Here is a 22,089-nt window from a genome sequence, read left to right as displayed (position 1 = left end):
AACCACTAGTCTGTGCCCAGAGTCATTCTTTCTACCACACTGTTGTTTTTTTGTTCTCATTCAAAATGGTAGCACACTGTGCCATTTCCAGGTCCCCACAGTTGCCCAAGAAAAAAGACTTGTCCCTGTAAGGATCCAGACCGGGTCATGCGCTCCTCCCTATCTGTCACCTCACAGCCAGGTGTCAGGCACTAGGTAGAGCCAGTTCTGGATTCTCTTACATGCTCCTCTCTGAGGAAAAGGGACACTACTCATGCACTTCCCAAGGTAGATCCTAGCTGCTTTCATGACTCCTTTTCTTTTACCACTACATTCTGCCTAATGAATGCATATGCACTTTCTCCCTGACTATATATATTTCTTTGAATTTCCATTCTGAGCAGTATCAGGAGGGAATTTGAATTAGACTGTAATTCAAATTACATGAATTCAAATCCCCTTTCTCAGTCTTTGTTTCCCCTGTTCTCAGGCTTGTTCACCACTGTATCCTCAGTGCCATACATGGAAGACAAAGTAGTCATAGTTGAAGGGGTTGAAGGCCATTGAATCATGAGAATTCCATGGTATCTTCTGTTGCTTGTAGATCAATGGCTGTCTATAAGTGTCTTTGTCTTTGATGTCTGTAACTCCAGGGCTTAGCCCAGAGTTTGCCACACAGGAGATGCTTTATATGTAATTTTTCTATGGAGGAAGAAAGCAAGGGTTTACCAAAATATATTTTAGAAAGAAACCTGGGTATCTTCATATCTTATATTGTAATTACATTTGGAAGATACATATAATTTGGATTTGGTATTAGTGGTTTGTTATTCTTTTTTTGTCTTCTATTCATGTTTAGAATTATGCCTTACTAAGCTCCCTAGTATATAGCAAACCCCAATGAATTTATAAAGAAAATATAATGACCAACATCCCGATAGAAAAATAGGCAAATAGGGGCGCCTGGGTGGCGCAGTCGGTTAAGCGTCCGACTTCAGCCAGGTCACGATCTCGCGGTCCGTGAGTTCGAGCCCCGCGTCAGGCTCTGGGCTGATGGCTCAGAGCCTGGAGCCTGTTTCCCATTCTGTGTCTCCCTCTCTCTCTGCCCCTCCCCCGTTCATGCTCTGTCTCTCTCTGTCCCAAAAATAAATAAACGTTGAAAAAAAAATATTTTAAAAAGAAAAATAGGCAAATAAATGAACAGACTGTTCATTAAAAAGACAAGTCTATGTTTCTTAAGTATATGAGAAAATATTTCATCTCACTGGTAATCTAAGTGCAAATTATAATTATAGTGATATATTGTTTTTCATCCATCATATTGGCAAAGAACAAAAGATTTGGAAACAAACTGTATTGGAGAAGAGGTGAGAAAACTGGCATTCCTATACATTATTAGTTGGAGTATAAATTGTTACACCCTCTGTGAAGGTTATTTGGCAGTGTTTATCAAAATACTAATGTACATAACAATTGACCAGCGATTATACTTTAATAAACTATCCTAAAGTATTATTTGTACATTGAAAAATGCTATATGTATAAGGATATTCATTGCAGAATTGTCTTTAATAGTAAAAGATTGGGAATTTTTGAAATAATCATAAATAAGGGAAGGTTAAATAAATTTTAGTGTATCTCCATGCAACATGCAGCTGTTAAAAAGAATGAGCCGCTCTATCTATGTACACTGATACAGGAATGATGTCCAAAACACATTTTTAAGTGAAGAAAGCAAGATGCATAACAATGTTTAGTGTGCCATCATTTGTTTAATAATATATTTTATTATATATATGCATATAATGAATATCTCTGTTAATATCAACAAGTAACTGGTAATAGGGCTTGTTTTTTGTTTTGTTTGGTTTTTGGTTTTTTTTTTTTTTTTTTGGTTTTTTGGAGGATAACCTATTGGCAGACAAAGATGTGAAGTACACTTGATGACTTATGTGTATGAACTTCTGTGCTTTTTGAATTTTGAACCTCATGTTTGTATTAACTATTAAAAATTGTAATTTAAATAAAATATTCCTTAGCATCTGAGGATATTTAAAAACTTAAACCACATGTTCTTAGAAATGCTAAATTCCTCAGGCCTACATACCTGGACTCTAAGCTCGGCCACCATGTCCGTAAAAGACAATAAGAGAGTCCTTTTTGTTTAGGAATGTTTCCAATTCCATAATAGCATTAATGAGGGTAAATGGCTTACCCTCCGGATTTGAAGGACAAGCTTGTTCCAAGAATCCTTTATCTACACACTTCTCCTGTGCAATTCACAATCTAGTTTACTAAGTAAGTCCATAATAAATGATGTTCTAGTACTAATACTACTACTAAAGATAATGCTTTCCATTTAGAAGATTGTGTTTGAATCCTTACAGAAATGTGATGTGAAACAGCACTCTTGATACTCATAAAACACCCAAGGAGTAGAAAGGGTAGCTATTGAAAATAATGATTATGGGAGCTATGCTTTATATTTCATAGGCATCTTTATTGTTTTGGAGAGGTTCCAGATTTGGGCCCTTTCATTGGAGGAAACAGAGAACAGTGAGATAATAGTTCTCATGATCATACTTTTAATTGAATTCATACATTGCTTTAGAAATGTCCCATATTCTGAAAATGATTTAGTTTCTTTTCTATTGCATCATTTTCTATTGAAATTTCCAGGAATGTCTGTTTTACACATGCTTTAACTTATTTTTTATTACCTAAGTTATAAATGTTCACAGTTGAAAACCTAGTAATTATATGAAAATTAAAAGAAAAAGATATTGCATTTCCTAACACTGATAAATACTCCTAACATTTTAGTATATATCCTTCCAGACTTTTAGAAATGCAAATATGTGTATATATATTTACACACCAAACCCTCAACACACACACATCTTCAAAAAAAAGATTTCATTATACTTATTTCATTGTAATAAATTACCTTTCCAGCAACATAAAACATTCTGTTATTTCTCCCATTTTAAAAACATACTATCTTGAGACCTCTCTTTCCCCAACACTTGTCCCTCCACTATTTCTTGCTTCAAAGATTTTTCTACTTGTTTATTTATAGTATTATTTCAATTTTCTTTCTTGAAATTATGTTTAGGAAAATTTTAATGACATAAGGAAAATTCTTGTGAAATGATGCCAAGTGAAAATATATATATATTCTCTAAAACAATTTCATCCAGAATATAAATTATAAAAAGAAATAATATGTGCAAAGAAAAGCAAAAATCAGCAGTAGTGATTGTATTTATGGTTTGGATTATGTGAGATTTCTCACCATAATTTTATATCCTTCTGTATTTCCCACATTTCTACAATAAGTATGTTATATTCATGAAAAAGTCAGTATTATTTTTTTAAAGGACCCCACTGTGGATTTTTTTAAATTGTGGAAAAATACAGACAACATAACATTTAACATTTTAATCATTTTAAAGTATACAATTCAGTGGCATTAAGTACATCCAAAATGTTGTACAACCATCATCATTATCTAGTTTCAGAAATTATTCAGAAACCTCATGCCACTAATCACTCACTACCATTCCTCCCCCACCCAGCTTCTGGCAACCACTAATCTGCTTTCTGTTGCTGTGGCTCACCTATTCTGGATATTTCATATAAATGACTTTTTTTCATTTTCCAAAATGTTTTCAAGGTTAATCCATGTTTTAGCTATTTTTTATTGTGGAGAATGTCCTATAACATAAAATTCACCTTTTTAACAATTTTAAAGTGTACAATTAGTTGCATATAGTACAATAAAGTTTTGTACAATCATCACCACTATCTAGTTCCAGAACGTTTTCATCACTCCAAAAGCAGACCCTATATCTATTAAGCAGTCATGCCCCCATTTCCCCCTTTTCCTAGCCCCTGGAAAACACTAAATATACTTTCTATATCTATGGATTATTCTGGATATTTTATATAAATGGAATCATACAATATGTGGTCCTTTGTGACTTACTTCATTTAGAGTAACTTTTTCACAGTTCATTCATGTTGTAGCATGTACCAATACTTCATTTTGCATGGCTAAATAATATTCCACTGCAGGTATATACCATGTTTTGTTTATCCATTTATCTGTGAATGTGCATTTGGGTTGTTTCCTCCTTTTCACTATTGTGAATAAAGCTGCAGTGAACATTGTTGTATAAATATCTGTTTGAGTCTGTGCTTTCAATTCTTTGGGACATATACATAGAAACAGAATTGCTGGATCATATGGTAACTATGTTTAATTTTTAAAAATATACTTTATTGTCAAATTGGCTAACATACAGTGTGTAAAGTGTGCTGTTAGTTTTTGGGATAGATTCCCATGGTTCATAGCTTACATACAACACCCAGTGCTCATCCCAACAAATGCCCTCCTCAATGCCCATCACCAATTTCCCCTTCTCTCCCAACTCCCCATCAACCCTCAGTTTTCTTTCTGTATTTGAGAGTCTATTATGGTTTGCCTCCCTCCCTTTCTGTTTGAAACTATTTTTTCCCCTTCCCTTTCCCCATGGTCTTCTATTAAGTTTCTCAAGATCCACGTATAAATGAAAACATATGGTATCTTTCCTTCTCTGACTGACTTATTTCACTCAGCATAATACCTTCCAGTTCAATCCACATTGCTGCAAGTGGGATGATTTCATTCTTTCGCATTGCCAAGTAGTATTCTATTGTATATATAAACCACATCTTCTTTATCCATTCATCAGTTGATAGACATTCAGGCTCTTTCCATAATTGGGCTATTGTTGAAAGCACTGCTATAAACATTGGGGTACATGTGCCCCTATGAATCAGCACTCCTGTATCCCTTGGGTAAATTCCTAGTAGTGCTACTGCTGGGTCATAGGGTACTTCTATTTTTAATTTTTTGAGGAACCTCCACACTGTTTTCCAGAGCTGCTGCACCATTTACATTTCTACCAACAGTGCAAGAGGGTTCCCATTTCTCCACATCCTGGCCAGCATCTGTAATTTACTGAGTTGTCCATTTTAGTCCCTAACCAGTGTGAGGTGGTATCTCAGTGTGTTTTTGATTTGTATTTCCCTGATGAGGAGTGACGCTGAGCATCTTTTCATGTGTCTATTTGCCACCTGGATGTCTTCTTTGGAAAGATGGCTATTCATGTCTTCTGCCCATTTCTTCACTGGATTATTTGTTTTTTGGGTGCTGAGTTTGGTAAGTTCTTTATAAATTTTGGATACTAACCCTTTATTCAATATGTCATTTGCAAATATCTTTTCCCATTCCGTCAGTTGCCTTTTAGTTTTGTTGATTGTTTCTTTTGGCGTGCAGAAGCTTTTTATCTTGATGAGGACCCAATCGTTCATTTTTGCTTTTAATTCCCTTGCCTTTGGAGATGTGTCAAGCAAGAAATTGCTGCAGCTGAGGTCAAAGATGTTGTTGCCTGCTTTCTCCTCTAGGGTTTTGATGGTTTCCTGTCTCACATTTAGGTCTTTCATCCATTTTGAGTTTATTTTTGTGTATGGTGTAAGACATTGATCTAGTTTAAATCTTCTGCATGTTGCCGTCCAGTTCTCCCAGCACCATTTGTTAAAGAGACTGTTTTTTTTTTCCATTGGATACTCTTTCCTGCTTTGTCAGAGATTCATTGGCCATATATTTGTGGGTCCATTTCTGGGGTCTCTATTCTATCCCATTGGTCTATGTGTCTGTTTTTGTGCCAATACCATGCTGTCTTGATGATTACAGCTTTGTAGTAGGGGCTAAATTCTAGGATTGTGATGCCTCCAGTTTTGGTTTTCTTCTTCAATATTACTTTGGCTATTCAGAGTCTTTTGTGGTTTCATACAGATTTTAGGATTGTTTGTTCTAGCTTTGAGAAGAATGTCAGTGCAATTTTGATTGATATTGCAATGAATGTGTAGATTGCCTTGGGTAGTATTGACGTTTTGACAATATTTATTCTTCCAAACCATGAGCATGGAATGTTTTTCCATTTCTTTGTGTCTTCTTCAATTTCCTTCATAAATTTTCTATAGTTTTCAGCATACAGATCTTTTATATCTTGGGTTAGGTTTATTCCTAAGTATTTTATGGTCTTGGTGCAATTGTAAATGGGATCAGTTTCTTTATTTCTCTTTCTGTTCCTTACATAATGGTGTATAAAAATGCAACAGACTTCTGTATATTGATTTTGTCCCCTTTGACTTTGCTGAATTCATGTATCAGTTCTAGCAGCCTTTTGGTGGAGTCTTCTGGGTTTTCCATATAGAGTATCACATCGTCTGTGAAAAAATGAAAGTTTGACTTCTTCTTTGCCAATGTTAATGCCTTTATTTTATTTTCTTATCTTATCACTGATTCTAGGACTTCCAACACTATGTTAAACAACAGTGGTGAGAGTGGATATCCCTTTTGTATCCCTGATCTCAGAAGGAAAGCTCTCAGTTTTTCCCCATTGATGGTGATGTTAGCTGTGGGGTTTTCATATATGGCTTTTATGATGTTTAGGTACGTTCCTTCTATCCCGACTTTCTAGAGGGTTTTTGTTAAGAAATGATGCTATATTTGTCAAATGCTTTTTCTGCATCTATTGACAGGATCATATGGTTCTTATCTTTTCTTTTATTAGTATGATGTATCACATTGATTGATTTGCAATCACTGAACCAGCAATGCAACACAGGAATGAATCCCATTTGATCATGGTGAATAATTCTTTTTATATGCTGTTGAATTCGATTTACTAGTATCTCATTGCAGAGTTTTGCATCCATGTTCATCAGGGATATTGACTTTTTTTGTGGGGTGTCTGTCTAGCTTGGGAATGAAGGTAATGCTGGCTTCATAGTATGAGTCCATAAGTTTTACTGCCATTTCTATTTTTTGGAACAATTTGAGAAGAATAGGTATTAGCTCTGCTTTAAATGTCTGGTAGAATTTCGCAGGGAAGCCATCTGGCTCAGGACTCTTTTTTGTTGGGAGATTTTTGATAACTGATTCAATTTGTTCACTAGTTATGGGTCTGCTCACATTTTCTATTTCTTCCTGTTTGAGTTTTGATAGTGTGTGTGTGTCTAGGAATTTGTTCATTTCTTCCAGGTTGTCCAGTTTGTTGGCAAATAATTTTTCATCATATTCTCTGATAATTACTTGTATTCCTGAGGGATTGGTTGTGATAAATCAATTTTCATTCATGATTTTACCTATTTGGGTCCTCTCTCTTTTCTTTTTGAGAATTCTGGCTAGGGGTTTATCAATTTTGTTGATTTTTTCAAAAAACCAGCTCCTGGTTTCATTGACCTGTTCTACTGTTTTGGGTTTGTTTGTTTGTTTTTTTGTTTGTTGTTCTATAGTGTTTATTTCTGCTCTGATCTTTATTATTTCTGCTTCTAGTTCTTTTAGGTGTGCTGCTGGATTTTGTATTTGGGATTTTTCTTGTTTCTTGAGATAGGCCTGGATTGCAATGCATTTTCCTCTTGAGACTGCCTTTGCTGCATCCCAAAACGTTTGGATTGTTGTGTTTTCAATTTCATTTGTTTCCATATGTTTTTTTTTTTAATTTCTTCCCTAATTGCCTGATTGACCCATTCATTCTTAAGTAGGATGTTCTTTAACCTCCAGGCCTTTGGAGGTATTCCAAACTTTTTCCTGTGGTTGATTTCAACTTCCACAGCACTGTGATCTGCAAATGTGCATGGTATGATCTCAATTCTTTTATATTTGTTAAGGGCTGTTTTGTGACTCAGTATGTGATCTGTCTTGGAGAACATTCCATATGCACTTGAGAAGAATGCGTATTCTGCTTCTTTAGGATGAAAATTTCTGAATATATCTGTCAAGTCCATCTGGTCCAGTGTATCATTTGGGGCCATTGTTTCTTTATTGATTCTCTGTCTAGGTGATCTGTCCATTGTTATAAATGGAGTATTAAAGTCACCAGCAATTACCACATTCTTACCAATAAGGTTGCTTATGTTTGTGATTAATTGTTTTATATATTTGGGTGCTTTTGTATCTGGTGCATAAACATTTATAATTGTTAGCTCTACTTGATGGATAGACCCTGTAATTATTATATAATGCCCATCTTCATCTCTTGTTACAGCCTTTAATTTAAAGTCTAGTTTGTCTGATGTAAGTATGGCTACTCCAGCTTTCTTTTGACTTCCAGTAGCACGATATATGGTTCTCCATCCCCTCACTCTCAATCTGAAGGTGTCCTCAGGTCTAAAATGGGTCTCTTGTAGACAGCAAATAGATGGGTCTTGGGTTTTTTTTTTATTCATTCTGACACCCTATGTCTTTTGGTTGGAGCCTTTAATCCATTTACATTCAGTGCTATTATTGAAAGATAATGGGTTTAGAGTCATTGTGTTATCTGTAGGTTTCATGCTTATAGTCATGTCTCTGGTCCTTTGTGGTCTTTGCAACACTCACAGAGTACCCCCTTAGGATCTATTGTAGGGGTAGTTTAGTGGTGATGAATTCCTTCAGTTTTTGTCTGGGAAAATCTTTATCTCTGCTTCTATTCTGAATGACCGTCTTACTGAATAAAGGATTCTTGGCTGCATATTTTTCCTGTTCATCACATTGAAAATTTCCTGCCACTCCTTTCTGGCCTGTCAAGTTTCAGTAGATAGGTGTGCTACTCTTCTTATGTGTCTACTCTTGTAGGTTAAGGCCCATTTGTCCCTAGCTGATTTCAGAATTCTCTCTTTATCTTTGTACTTTGCCAGTTTCACTATGATATGCCATGCAGAAGATTGTCTCAAGTTACATCTGAAGTGAGTTCTCTGTGCCTCCTGGATTTCAATGTATGTTTCCTTCCCCAAATTGGGGAAGTTCTCAACTATGATTTATTCAAGTACACCTTCAGCCCCCTTTTCTCTCTCTCTTCTTGTTCTGGAACTCCTATGATGCAGATATTATTCCGTTTCATTGAATCATTTAGTTCTCTAACTCTCTCCTCATGGTCCAGATTTTTTTTTTATCTCTCGTTTTCTCAGCTTCATCTTTTTCCATAATTTTTTCTTCTATTTCACTGATTCTCCTGTCTGCCTCTTTAATCCTCACTATCACTGCCTTTGGTTTGTTTTGCATCTCATTTACAGCCTTTTTTAATCGTCATGACCATTTTTTAGTTCCTTGATCTCTGCAGCAATAGATTCTCTGCTGTCTTCTATGCTTTTTCAATCCCAGCGATTAATCTTATGATTATTATTCTAAATTCATTTTGAGTTATATTGTTTATATCTGTTTTGATCAATTCTTTAGCTGTCATTTCTTCGTGGAATTTCTTTTGAGGAGAATTGTTCCATTTCATCATTTTGGCTAGTTTTCTGTCCCTATGTGTTCTAAAAGATTTTTATGTGCCCTGCACTTGTGAGCACTACTATATTAAAGAGGGGTCATACACTGTCCAGGACCTGGCCCTTCAAGACGTGTTTTTTGGAGTGTGTTACTTGTCCTCTGTTGTTGTGACTTTGGTTACTTTTATCTCCCTACTCATGGTGATGTTTTCGACCCTCCACCAGGTGTGCTTTGATTTGTTCTTTGAAGTAGCCCTGGAAAGGAAGACAAACAAATAAGCAAAAAACAAAAACAAAACAAACAAAAACACATTAACCATCAAAAAGCCCAAAAACAAAAACCAGAAACACCATCTACATGTTAACAACAGAGTGGAGGCAGTGCTGATGGAAGAGGCCTTGTTCCATACAAAGAGAGAAATGACAGGAGTGGGGGAAAAGAAAAGAAAAGAAAAGAAAAGAAAAGAAAAGAAAAGAAAATTGACCAGACAGAGAAACTATATGGCTTAATCCAGAGAGAAAGGAAAATAAAGAAGGAGGTGTAAAGCATGTATAAAAGAACAGATTAAATATTCCTGCTTAAACAAACCAACAACCAGAATAACTAGACTAGAGGAGGGAAGAGATAAGAAGCAAAAAAGGAAGGAAGAATATATATATATATATATTGGAATATATATATATATGATATATATATATATTGGATATATATATTGAATATATATTGAATATATATATATATATATATATATATATATATGATAAGAATTTTCGAGAATTAAATCAGGCAATGCAACAGCGCTAGTCTGGAAGAAGGGCTGTCTTGTTCCTCAGCGTCAATTCCGCTCAAGTAGATATTCAGTTACCAGGCATGGAGGGACCTGCTTTGGTGTAGTGGAGGTCCTGCCTCCCCTGTGGGTCCTCTGTATGTTCCCTGAAGCCCCATGTTGTTGGTGATGGGGAGAAAAATGGTGACACCTCAGTCTCTCCTCCATGGACCAGGTGTCCCAAACCACTCTGTTCAGGCCATCCTCACTGTGCTGTGGGCATGAATGAGGTGGTTTGTCCTGCTCTGCCAACTCCCATGCCTCCCTGGCGCTTGGCTGGGATTTAATCCCTAATGTCCTAAAATGTCCCGCTCCATGCGTCCCGGTTCCAGTCAAGAGCCACTCTGCACCGCCTCACAGTGCTGCAAACACAGTTTGTCCCACTCAGCCAACTCCCATGCCTCCGTGGTGCTTGGCTGGGACTTAAACCCTGATATCTTAAAACTTCCCACTCCATACGCCCTGGTTTCGGAGAAGTACTGCTCCGCTTCTCCCAATATATGGTCTCTGGTTGGCGGATGCAGGCAGTCTTTGTCCTTTGAATGGTTATATACCTTCTTCCCACAGCATTCTAGGGAGGGGATTGCTTTCTCCCACTACGGACTGTGCTTCTGATCCAGTCTGAACTAGTTACTGAGCCGGGACTGGCTCCCCTCCTCCCCCGGGGTGCATGAACAGGGCAGCCATCCAGAGCCAGGAGAAAGCCCTGTAGTTAGAGATTGGATCTTTCTCTGTCCTGGTCCGTGGTTTTTCTCTTGTCCTAATACAGTCCTACACTTCCCCAGCCTCTCTTTCTCTTCCCTTTGTCTTTCTGCAGAAGGGGATCCTGCCACTCCCTTCCTCCACTGCCCATTTTATCTCTCCCAGTTTGCAATCATGCACCTGTGGCCTGCCAGGTTGTCCCAGTGAGTCCCAGGAAGCAACTCTGTCTCTTTGCTGCCCAGATTCTTGGAGTCCAAAGTCCTTTGGCCTCAACACTGCTGTGTTTGGGAGATGAGAGAACTTCGGATCCCCCTACTTCTCTGCCATGTTGGATCCCTCTCCCCTCTAGTGTATTTTTAATTCCAGTTATTGAGTTCTTCATCTCTGAGTGGTGCTTTTTAAATATTTTCTGTATCTTTGTTGAAGATCTTACTGAGATCCTCCACTATTTTCTCAAGTCTAATAAGTATCTTTGTGACCATTACTTTGAATTCTCTATCAGGCATATTGATTATCTCCATTTCATTTAGCTCTCTTGCTGTGATTTTGTCCTGTTCGTTGAGACATACTCTCTGACTTCTCATTTGTGGAGTCATAAACTCCACAAACTCTCTGTGCTTGTTTCTAGGTGTCAGGAAAAAGGTATCAGATCCTTTTTTATACTTGACCACTGACAACTTTAAACCTCACCTCTGCTCCACATCTGGTAAGCTTATTAGAAAACCTAAATGCCCCCTTCTTTGACACCAAATGGAGAACCAAACCACATGAGTCTGTGTGCAGAAACCCTCACTATGTCCCCACCCCTTATACACCATAAAAATCCCAAATCCCCTTTCCTTATTTTCTCAATACATTTTTAAATGATCTTGCGAGTTCCACTGTGCTCTCCCTAGCAGACACATTATGTGCACATTACATGCCTCTTTCTGTGTGTTTGGCACCATCAGTCTTGATATCTGCATCAAATTCTAGGTGGAAATTCATCCTATTTCTTCAGGTGGCTACAAAAAAGGGACATACTGGAAAGAATGTGATGTACTCATATACTGAGTATTAAGTTGAGGATGAGAAGGAAATGTTTATTGCCAGATCTAACTGGTATTTCAACTTTGCTCACTGTACACTCAGATACATGAAAATATGTAGGGAATATATATATATATATAATATATAATATATATATATATATATAATATATAATATATATATATATATATATATATAATTGGTCTGGACATCCTCATTGGATCCATCTACACCTGGCATTGCCTAGTTCACTACCCTCTGTCTTGTTGATAAAGCACAACTTTTCACAATGGCCTTGCCATGCACCCAATCATTCTCTTATTATGAAGTTTTGGGCACATGAATGGTTGGAGGGTGGGATGGGGAGGCAAGTGGCAGTGGTGGCATATTTGGCCCTGTGGAACTGGAGAAAAGGTTCCTAGAATAGAACTCAAATGGCTTCTTCTGGACCTTTATTTGATGCTACTGGAAGGTAAATGCTCTAAACTGTGCCCTGGATTAGTGATATCCTAGGTTTGACTGGTCCTGGTTGTTTTCAGAGGGTGAATGCCTGACATCAACTGCTTGGACCTGTGATCCATTTTATTTTACCCATGTCCTTGTGGTCCCTGTTGATTATTACCTCTTTTGTCTGAGCATTGCTATATTAGGTACTCATATATTTACACAAACACATATATGTGTAACATATATATTCATAAAATAATAACAAAATACAAAGTGCACAATAAATACAAATGAATAATGGCCTTTGGCTGGAGAAAAGAGAACAAAGATATTGTGGACATCCAAACCTTAGTTTGAAGGCTTCCTCTAGGATCTTTCCCTTGTTCTGAAGGGAAGGAGTTGAGACATCAGAAGAGCCAGATCCCAGAGTTTCATTCCCAGGCCACCCAGCCTCCACCTTCTTAGCCTTCCTGAAAATCCAGAAACACCCATCTGTAACCCACTTAGTGATTCCCATACCTCACCTTGAGCATAGTGAAGACCTGACCAGCTGTGGTGTAGTTCCACTCATTGTCCTGAAGACACCTGGAATGGGAGAACAGGTGATCTCCATTAGTAACATAGTAGAGAGATGCTGACCATGCAGTACTAAATCTATGTCACTTTTTTTTTTTTTTTTTTTTTGCTGGGACATATGTACCAGTATGTGCACTATGTGTTATAATGAAGAAAGACCTAGTGAACTTTATCACTAGGTTCCATGCCCACTAAAATTCAAAAATAGAGTTGTTTAAAAAACAGCTTAATAAAAATAAAGACAATAAAAAATTAACAAATCAACATTTAAAAATATAATTTTATAATCACTTTTAAATTGTTATAATGTACATATTGTATTCGCCATTTTAAGGTGAAGTAAGCACAGTTAGTTCAAGGTCTTTCCAGTATATTCACAAGATTTTGTAATCATCACAATTCCACAATCTAATACCAAAGCATTTTTTTATCACCTTAAATAAAACTCCTTACTCACTAGCAGTCACTTCCTAGTCCTCCTTTTTCCTGGACGCTGGTAATCATTATCATCATCATCATTATTATTACTATTAGTACTTTTTTTTAAATTTATTTATTTATTTTTTTTTTCAACGTTTATTTGTTTTTGGGACAGAGAGAGACAGAGCATGAACGGGGGAGGGGCAGAGAGAGAGGGAGACACAGAATCGGAAACAGGCTCCAGGCTCTGAGCCGGCAGCCCAGAGCCCGACGCGGGGCTCGAACTCACGAACCGCGAGATCGTGACCTGGCTGAAGTCGGACGCTTAACCAAATGCGCCACCCAGGCGCCCCTACTATTAGTACTTTTTAAGTGTTTATTTCGAGAGAGAGCGGGAGTGGGGTAGTGGCAGAAAGAGAGTGAGAGAGAGAATCCCAAGCAGGTCACATGGGGCTTGATCTCATGAACATTGAGACCATGACCTGAGCTGAAATCAAGAGTCAGACACTTAACTAACTGAGCCACCCAGGTGCCCCAATACTGTAATCATTATTCTGCTATCCATCTCAATGGATTTGTCTATTTGGGCATTTCAGACAAATGGACTCACATAATATGTGGTCTTTGTTCCTGGATTCTTTTACTTAGCATAATTGTTTTAAGGTTCTTCCATGTACAAACATGTATGAAAACTCCATTATGTTTTATTGTTGAATAATAGTCCATTGTATGAATATATCACATTTTATTCATTTATTCATAAATTGATGGATGTTTGGGTTGTTTCCACTTTTTGGCTATTATGAATAATGCTGCTATGAATATTTTTTTAATGTTTATTTATTTTTGAGAGCAAGAGAACAGGAGCTGGGGGAGGGGGTGCAGGGAGAGAGGGAGACAGAGGACCCAAAGTGGGATCTGTGTTGAGGGAAGAGAGCTGGATGCAGGGCTCCAACTCACAAACTGCAAGACCATGACCTGAGTCAAAGTTGGACACTCAACCAATTGAGCCACCCAGGTGACCCTGAACGTTTCTGTACATGTTTTCATGTTAAAATATGTTTTTATTTCTCTAGTAGTGGACTTGCTGGGTCACATGGTAATCACATATTTAAATATTTTTGTTTCAATTTTTTATTTAACTTCTATTAACATATGGTGTAATATTGGTTTCAGGAGTAAAATTTAGTGATTAATCACTTACATATAACACCCAGTGTTCATCACAAGTGCCCTTCTTAAAACCCATCACCCATTTAGCCAATTCCATGCCCGCTTCCCATCCAGCAACCCTCAGTTTGTTCTCTATCTTTAAGAGTCTCATATGGTTTGTTTCCATCTATCATCCCCCCCATCCCATTTGTTCATCTGTTTTGTTTCTTAAATTCAATATAAGAGTGAAATAATATAGTATTTGTCTTTCTCTAATTTCACTTAGCATACTACTCTCTAGCTCCATCCACATCATTGCAAATGGTGAGCTATCGTTCCTTTTGATGGCTGAGTAATAGTCCATGATACATGTGTATATATACCATATCTTCTTTATTAATTCATCATTCTGTGGACATCTGGGCTCTTAATAATTTCGCTTTTGTTGATAATGCTACTATAAACATCAGGGTGCATGTGTCCCCTTAGAATTGATATTTTTGTATCCTTTGTTTGGGTAAATACCTAAGAGTGCAATTTCTTGGTTGTAGGGTACCTCTATTTTTAAGTTTTTGAGGAACCTCCATACTGTTTTCCAGAGTGGTTACACCAATTTGCATTTCCACCACCAGTATAAGTCCCTCTTTCTCCACATCCTCACCAACATCTGTTGTTTCCTATATTGTTAATTTTAGCCATTCTGACAATGTGAGGTAGCACCTCATTGTGATTTTCATTTGTAGTTCCCCAATGATGACTAATGTTGAGCATCTTTTCATGTGCCTGCTAGCCATCTGGGTGTCTTCTTTGGAAAAATGTCTATTCAACACATGTTTAACATTTGGAGAAACTACCAAACTGTTTTTCATAGTTGCTACACCATTTTCCATTCCTACCAGCAATATATGAGTGCTCCAATTTCTCCACATCTTTGTCAACATTTATTTTCACTTAACAATTGTAGCCATCTTAGTGTGTGAAATGGTATCTCATTTTATTTTGATTTGTATTTCCCAAATGACTAATGATGTTAGGTATCTTTCCATGTGCCCTTTGATTATTTTCATGTCTTTTTTATGTATACTGAGATCTGTGACCATTTTAACAGGGCTACTTTTCTTTTTTAAATTCTAAGAGTTTATTTTTTTATTTATTCTGGATACACATTCCTTATCAGATATATGATTTGCAAATATTTTCTCTGATTCTGTGGGTTGTCTTTTCACTTTATTATAGCGTCCTTTGATGTGAAAAAATACATATTTTGATGAAGTCCAATTGATCCAATTTTTCTTTTTGTGCTTTTGGCATTATATGTCACAAACTGTTGGCCTAATTTAAGGGCACAAAGAATTTACCCTTATATTTTCTTTAAAAAAAATTTTAAAGTAAACTCTATACCCAATGTGAGGCTTGAATTCATGACCCTGGTATGAAGAGTTGCATGTTCTGCAGACTGATCCAGCCAGGAACCCCTCTTTTAAGACTTTTTTGGGGTCTGCAATAGCTTTATTTTAACAGAGAGAAACAAGGCTGAAATAAGTTTACATTATTGGAGCAGATGATGGTTATCTTTACAAAGGGTGAAGTGTGAGCCCAGCTGGCAGTACACAAAGGTTAATTCCAAAGCCCAGATATCCTCTTTCTTGTTGGGCTCTTCATCTCTTGCTCATGATATGAGATGCACAACCACACTGAACGAAGTAAAAGTTCCAAATGGGCAGAGGTGACATCCCGACAGGAGACAATAAAAAAAAAATCATTGTAGAGGATGTTGAAGTAAAGTGTAGTTACCTACTCTCTGCTATTCTCTGATGAGAAAGGTGAGGGTATGGGATGAGTGGTAAGTTATGTTCTTTTTTCCTCAAATAAGTAAATCATATAGGATGGGGTTGAGGGCCAAACATGCAGCAGAATAGGATGAGAATCTAGGCTAGTTATAGATCTCTGTGCCTAAAGAAAAGAACAGCAATGATAAGGGAGAAGAGGGGAACAATAAAATGCCTGAAAGTATTAAAAAGAAAAGTTTTTTTTCTTAAGACAAGAAACAGCATCTTTTATTTTCCTCGCTGCAGTGGCCGCAGACTTACTGGTTTTCATGAAACAAGATTTCTGTAACAAGGTCTTTTGATAAGTTTGCTCAATCACAGAAGGACAAATACAAGGCTGACTGCTAATATTAGAACTAGGTCTTTCCCCCAAATCTTCTTGTAGATGCTATTCTCATGCTGGTTCTACAGAGGTACCCCCAACACTATAAGGTGCTTCAGTTAAAACTTCTGAAATATTGCAATGACATAATCAAGAGGTTTTTTGGGCTATGTCTTTATTGTACATGTAAACTCTTTTGGAACAGCTTAAGTTAAAGGATGAGCAGGAGTTTGGTTTTAAGCCACAAAGTTTCAGACACCATCCACAGATGCCTCTGCCCTACTTTATTCCATGTCCTTTTCTGAGAAATGCATTCAATGCTTGATTGTTGAATGCTATGGGCAAGATAGCCCATGTTGCGCAAGGTGACCCCGCCACAGAGATGCAGCCATCCTTTGTCATGTAGATGGAGAACTCCTTGTTCAGCCTCTAAACCAGTTCAGGTTTTAGTCCTGTGAAACAAAACATACCAATCTGGTCAGTAATGCGCTGTCAGTTGGGGGCAGTCTTCCTTTTGAGGTTGGAGACCAGCTGAATTTGCATGCAAATTATGTGATGGCCCATGCTTTTTACTTCCTGCAACCACTGTTTTTGCAGGTCAGGACTGGTCAGGATGGTTGAGGCAATCTGGGTCCCATTGATTGGAGGGTTGGAATATATGGGATGCATCAAGATCTTCATTTGTGATTGGCCTCACAGCATCTTGGCAAACCACAATGAAGGCTCCCACATGCTCACTGTATAAGCCAATGTTCTTGGTATAGGATTGGCAGAGACAAACAGTAATTCCCTGTTTGATGAAGATGAAGTGATATACAGCCCAGGCATCTTTTTGCCATCACCACTGGCAAAGCCTTGGTAGGACATGTAAAACGACACAAAGAAATTGTTTTTCTTCATCACTGTTGCTGCTTCCTTCCATTTCTCAGGGTGAGGGTCCACTCCTGGACTGTGGACACAAGCATGAAGGAGAACACTTTGCTGTGGCATTTTCAAAATGTCCTCTATAGTGCCTATAAAGTCACAGCTGCATGTCTTGGGGCCTTAGTATTGATAATCATGTAATTGCACACCAGCATCCCTGAAGATGGGTGTGTAATTTCTCCAAGATGGTTGGGCAGAAAGACATCTTGGCTTAACTTAAAAAATCTTTTCAAAAAACTGGCTCCAATCATCAAGGCCGCATTTTCAGAAATGGTCTGTATGGTGACATACCAGCTACTTTTCAACACTTCATTGTTCTCACTCAGGGCTAGTTCTGCAGATGCCTTACAAAATTTACCAAATCCTGCGATGGACAGGTATTCCTTGTCAAATTTTTTGGCAGTAATCTGGGCCTTAGCCTTCTGAACACTATAAGGCACATAAGGCTTTCCGTTATCATCTCAGTAGGCACCAACTACCATTTTTTTTTTTGCTGTTGACACCTCTCTTAAAGGTTTATGTGACTCCCAGGATGGGATCTGGGAGCCCCATCCCAACACGGGTCCACCAGGAGCTGGCTCTGGCAGAAGTCACGGCAGCAAGGCCTCAGTGGAAGGTGGTGGCAACCTCAGACAGAACATGGCTGGAGTGCAGCACAGATATGGTGGGTGGTGAGAAGGCAGTGGGTAGCTGCAGGATGGAACAGAGGGCCAGTGGGCACAGACACCGCTTTTAAGATTTTTATGGTGATTTATGCTTGTACATGGTGTGAGATAGGGATACAAATTAATTATTTTGTGGGTGGATATCCAATTATTTTTTTAACCAGTTGTTGAAAAGACTATTCTTTACTCTGAATATTTTTGGAACTCTGGTTGAAAATAAATTGTTCATAAAGGCGAGGGTGTGTATGTTTGTGTGTGTGTGTACTTTAATTCTATTACATTAAACTATATGTTTATCTTCAAGGCAGTACCATATGGTATTGATAACTTTAGCTTTGTAGTAAGGTTTAAAATAGGGAAGTATGAGTCTCCCAACTTTATTCTTCAAGAACATTTTGTCTATTCTGGGTTCATTGGATTTTCATATGAATTTTAGTATTAACTCATCAATTTCTGTAAAGAAACAAGCTGAGATTTTGATATGGATAGCACTGAATCTGTATATTAATTTGGGGTGTATTGCCATCTTAACAATTGTAAGTCTTCTGATTCAGGAGCATGATATACTTTGTACTTATTTAGGTCTTTTAAAATTTACTTCAATAATGTTTTACAGATTTTTGGAGTATATATTTTGCATTTATTTTATTAAATTTGTTTCCTAAGTATGTTATTTAAATTTTTTTCCTGAAGTATTGTTGACACACAATTGTACATTAGTTTCAGGTGTACAATATAGTGATTCAATGAGTCTATACATTATGCTGTGCTCACCATAAGTGTAGTTACCATCTGTCACCATACAATGCTATTACTATACCATTGACTATATTTCCTGTGCTGTAACTTATATCCTTGTGACTTATTCATTCCACAGCTGTAAGCCTATACCTCCCACTCTTCTTTACCCATTTTGCTCATCCGCCACCCCCTCTCTTCTGGTAAACATCAATTTGTTTTCTGTATTTATGGGTCTATTTCCTAAGTATGTTATTTTGGATGCTACTGTAAATGGAATGTTTTCTTAATTTCATTTTCTGATTGTTTATTACTAGTGTATAGTAACAAAAGTTACTCTTGTATATTTATTTTGCATCCAGAAACAATGCCGAACTTATTTATTAATTCTAATATTGTTTTGGTAGTTTCCTTAGGACTTTACATATACATGCTCATGTCATCTCAACATAATATTATTTTTAAATTATTTACATATTTCACAGTAAAATTAATATACCTTTTTCATGAGCTTACTTTTTTTTGGAAGTACAGCATCCAAATAGTTATTTTATACAAAGTAACTTCAAGTTCCTATTATCCATTCCTTCATTTCTCCTAGCTCCCTCTTATCCTTAGAGACTCTAAGCACTCACTTCTGAGATCACAGGAGGTTTGTCCAAGACTGAGTGCAGAAAACCTGCATCATTTCCTGCTGCTTCTGGGAGATGGTGGGCATGCAGTTTGAGAAGGGTGTGGGTACTGGAAAGGAGAAGGTGTTCTGAGTTTCTTTGGTCTTGGTATTCCTCACAATCAGTCATCATTCATAATGCACAGACTGGGAGAAAGTTGGGCCCTCAGACAACTAGAGAAATGGACAACCCCACACCCAACAACAATCCTGCTCTCACTGTCACTTAGCAATCAGATTCTTCCCATACCCTTACTGTGCCTGCCCCTGGATTCCTTGGCTGGTACTTCTGGTCCCCTACAGAGACTATTTTTGGAGGGATTGTCGTCCAGCTTAGCTAGGTATGCAGATTTAATTCTAATGCATTTACCCTTTACAGCAGCACAAGGAATGGACACTCCAATCCCCATTTTCAGAGTAATACAGTCAGTCACTGAGGTGTTATAACTTGACCAAGGTCACTCAGCTGGCTAGTGTGTGTTGAGGTCAGGAAAAGAATCTGGTACTCTGACTCCAGAGTCCATACACTTAACCACTAACCTAGAACTCTCCTTAGTTCTATCTGTTGTCTTTCCAAAATACTGAGAAAACCTCTATGCTGTACCACATTCCTACACCACTGGCCTCAGCCAGAGATGGGTGTTTGTTCCCATGCAGTGCACACAACACAGCACTTACTTGGAATTGCTATCAGAAGTCAAGATGAAGGTCCAGGTGAAAGCACAGAGAGAACCTTGAGAATTTCCTTCCACTTCAATGACAACAAATAGCAATGTCCCTTTAGAGTTGTACATACTTTTAACACAAGCAATATTCCCCATTCAGGGTTTTACCTGATAGTCTTGCAGCACCCTGATGGGAGCCAGATAGGTTTTTCACTGGGAGATATGAGGGGGCTTCAAGGACTGAGAGGGAAAAAGTAGGGATAATCAACTCCCAGAGATAGGACCCCCAACATGTATTGGATCCTCTGATAAATATGTGTTCACTTGATTCATTTTGTAAAGCAGCCCAAGATAAGGGTATTACTAGCTTATTTCACAAAAGAGGAAACTGGAAGGTTAGGTAATGGGACCAAAGTAACAGAGTAAGGAACTCAGATGAGAGCTATAAAATACCACAGCCTGTGCCTCTAACATGTAAGCTGTGTTGGGGAAGAAAGGCATGGATGTACGTCAGACCAAGATAGTCTGGGGGCAAGGTGGGGATGGGAGAACACAAAGGGAATCAAAAGGGAAGGGAAGGGAAGAAAATAAAAGGAAGGAAGGGAAGGGGAGGGGAGGGGAAGGGAGGGGAGGGGAAGGGAGGGGAGGGGAGGGGAGGGGAGGAGAGGGAAGGGAAAGGAAGGGAAGGGAAGGGAAAGGAAAGGAAAGAAGGAAAGGAAAGGAAAGGAAAGGAAAGGAAAGGAAAGGAAAGGAAAGGAAGTAACTTGGAAAGCCAGGAGAATTGGGAGGTAGCCAAGCCAGGGGCAGGATATAGTGCAGGATCAGGGGAGGGGACTCTACACTCACCTTCCTTAAAAACCGCATTGACAGAAAAATAGAGCAGGGAAGGTAAAGAACAGTTGCTAAGGCTCTCAGTATCCTTCTAAACCTCCTACCCATTTCTGACTTTCATGGTCTGCCTAAGGGAGGAAATACATGGTCGCCATCCAGATGCTCAGGTCTACCACATAGGAGTGAAAGTCATGCTGAGTTTTGGGCAACATATTGAGGGAGTCAACAATGTCGTACTTTGTATGCTTAAAAGCTGAATCCACAGGTCTGTAGGGAAAAGAGAAGTAAGGGTCAGGTCATCAACCTCTATATATGTTCCCTTCACATCCCCTTTCCCATGATGATCTTGCTTTATACATTTACCAGAGTCCTCAACCTTCTTAATGTCCCTGGTATCCTTGAAGTATTCTTCCAAGCTGTTTCTAGAAAAAAAGAGGGACAGAATGTGGTATATATGTTTCTAGGCAGTGTAGATGTTTCTAGGAGCTGACCCGTGTTTGCTGGGGAGACACATAGCCTAAGAGCAGAGTCTGAGCTGTGATACTCACAATGCTGCATCTTCAGGGTTTAAGGGAATGGTCAGGGAGAAGCAGGCCTCATCATGGCAAGCATTGAGGAGAACCTGTTCATCTCCAGAGTCATAGATCAAGTAATATCTGAAGAGGAACAAAGGCAATGGGCTATCTCTGTGGTTTGCGCCACCAAGGGGACATGAAAGTTCCCCTCAACCCAGTAACAGATCAATGCTTGGGTGGCCTGTCCCATTCCAGTCCTCTTCTGCCTCATGGTCCCAAGGGTACTTACTGAAGCAGAAATGGAAGGATTCGATTTGTAAGAATCTAAAATCTTTTATAGTTTTCTTCATATCAAAAGATGCCTTGAAACTATGTGGTAGACAAAGCCTCCCTTGCAACATCCCAAATCTTCCTTGGTCCATCCTCACCTTACAAGGTGTTATTATCTTGGGGACTTCAATATAAATTATATTGGTATAATATACACCATATATA

At 38.1% G+C, this 22,089-nt stretch overlaps 2 pseudogenes; both read right to left on the bottom strand.

Annotated features, from left to right (window-relative positions):
* Positions 1-10,441: 10,441 nt before the first annotated feature.
* On the bottom strand, positions 10,442-22,016 carry LOC115506834 (annotated as a pseudogene).
* Positions 16,798-19,087, bottom strand: LOC115507691 (annotated as a pseudogene).
* Positions 22,017-22,089: the final 73 nt, after the last annotated feature.

The sequence above is a fragment of the Lynx canadensis genome, chromosome X (genome assembly GCF_007474595.2).
Source record: "Lynx canadensis isolate LIC74 chromosome X, mLynCan4.pri.v2, whole genome shotgun sequence".
In the NCBI taxonomy this organism is placed as follows: domain Eukaryota; kingdom Metazoa; phylum Chordata; class Mammalia; order Carnivora; family Felidae; genus Lynx; species Lynx canadensis.
This window is presented reverse-complemented; position numbering and strand designations above follow the sequence as displayed.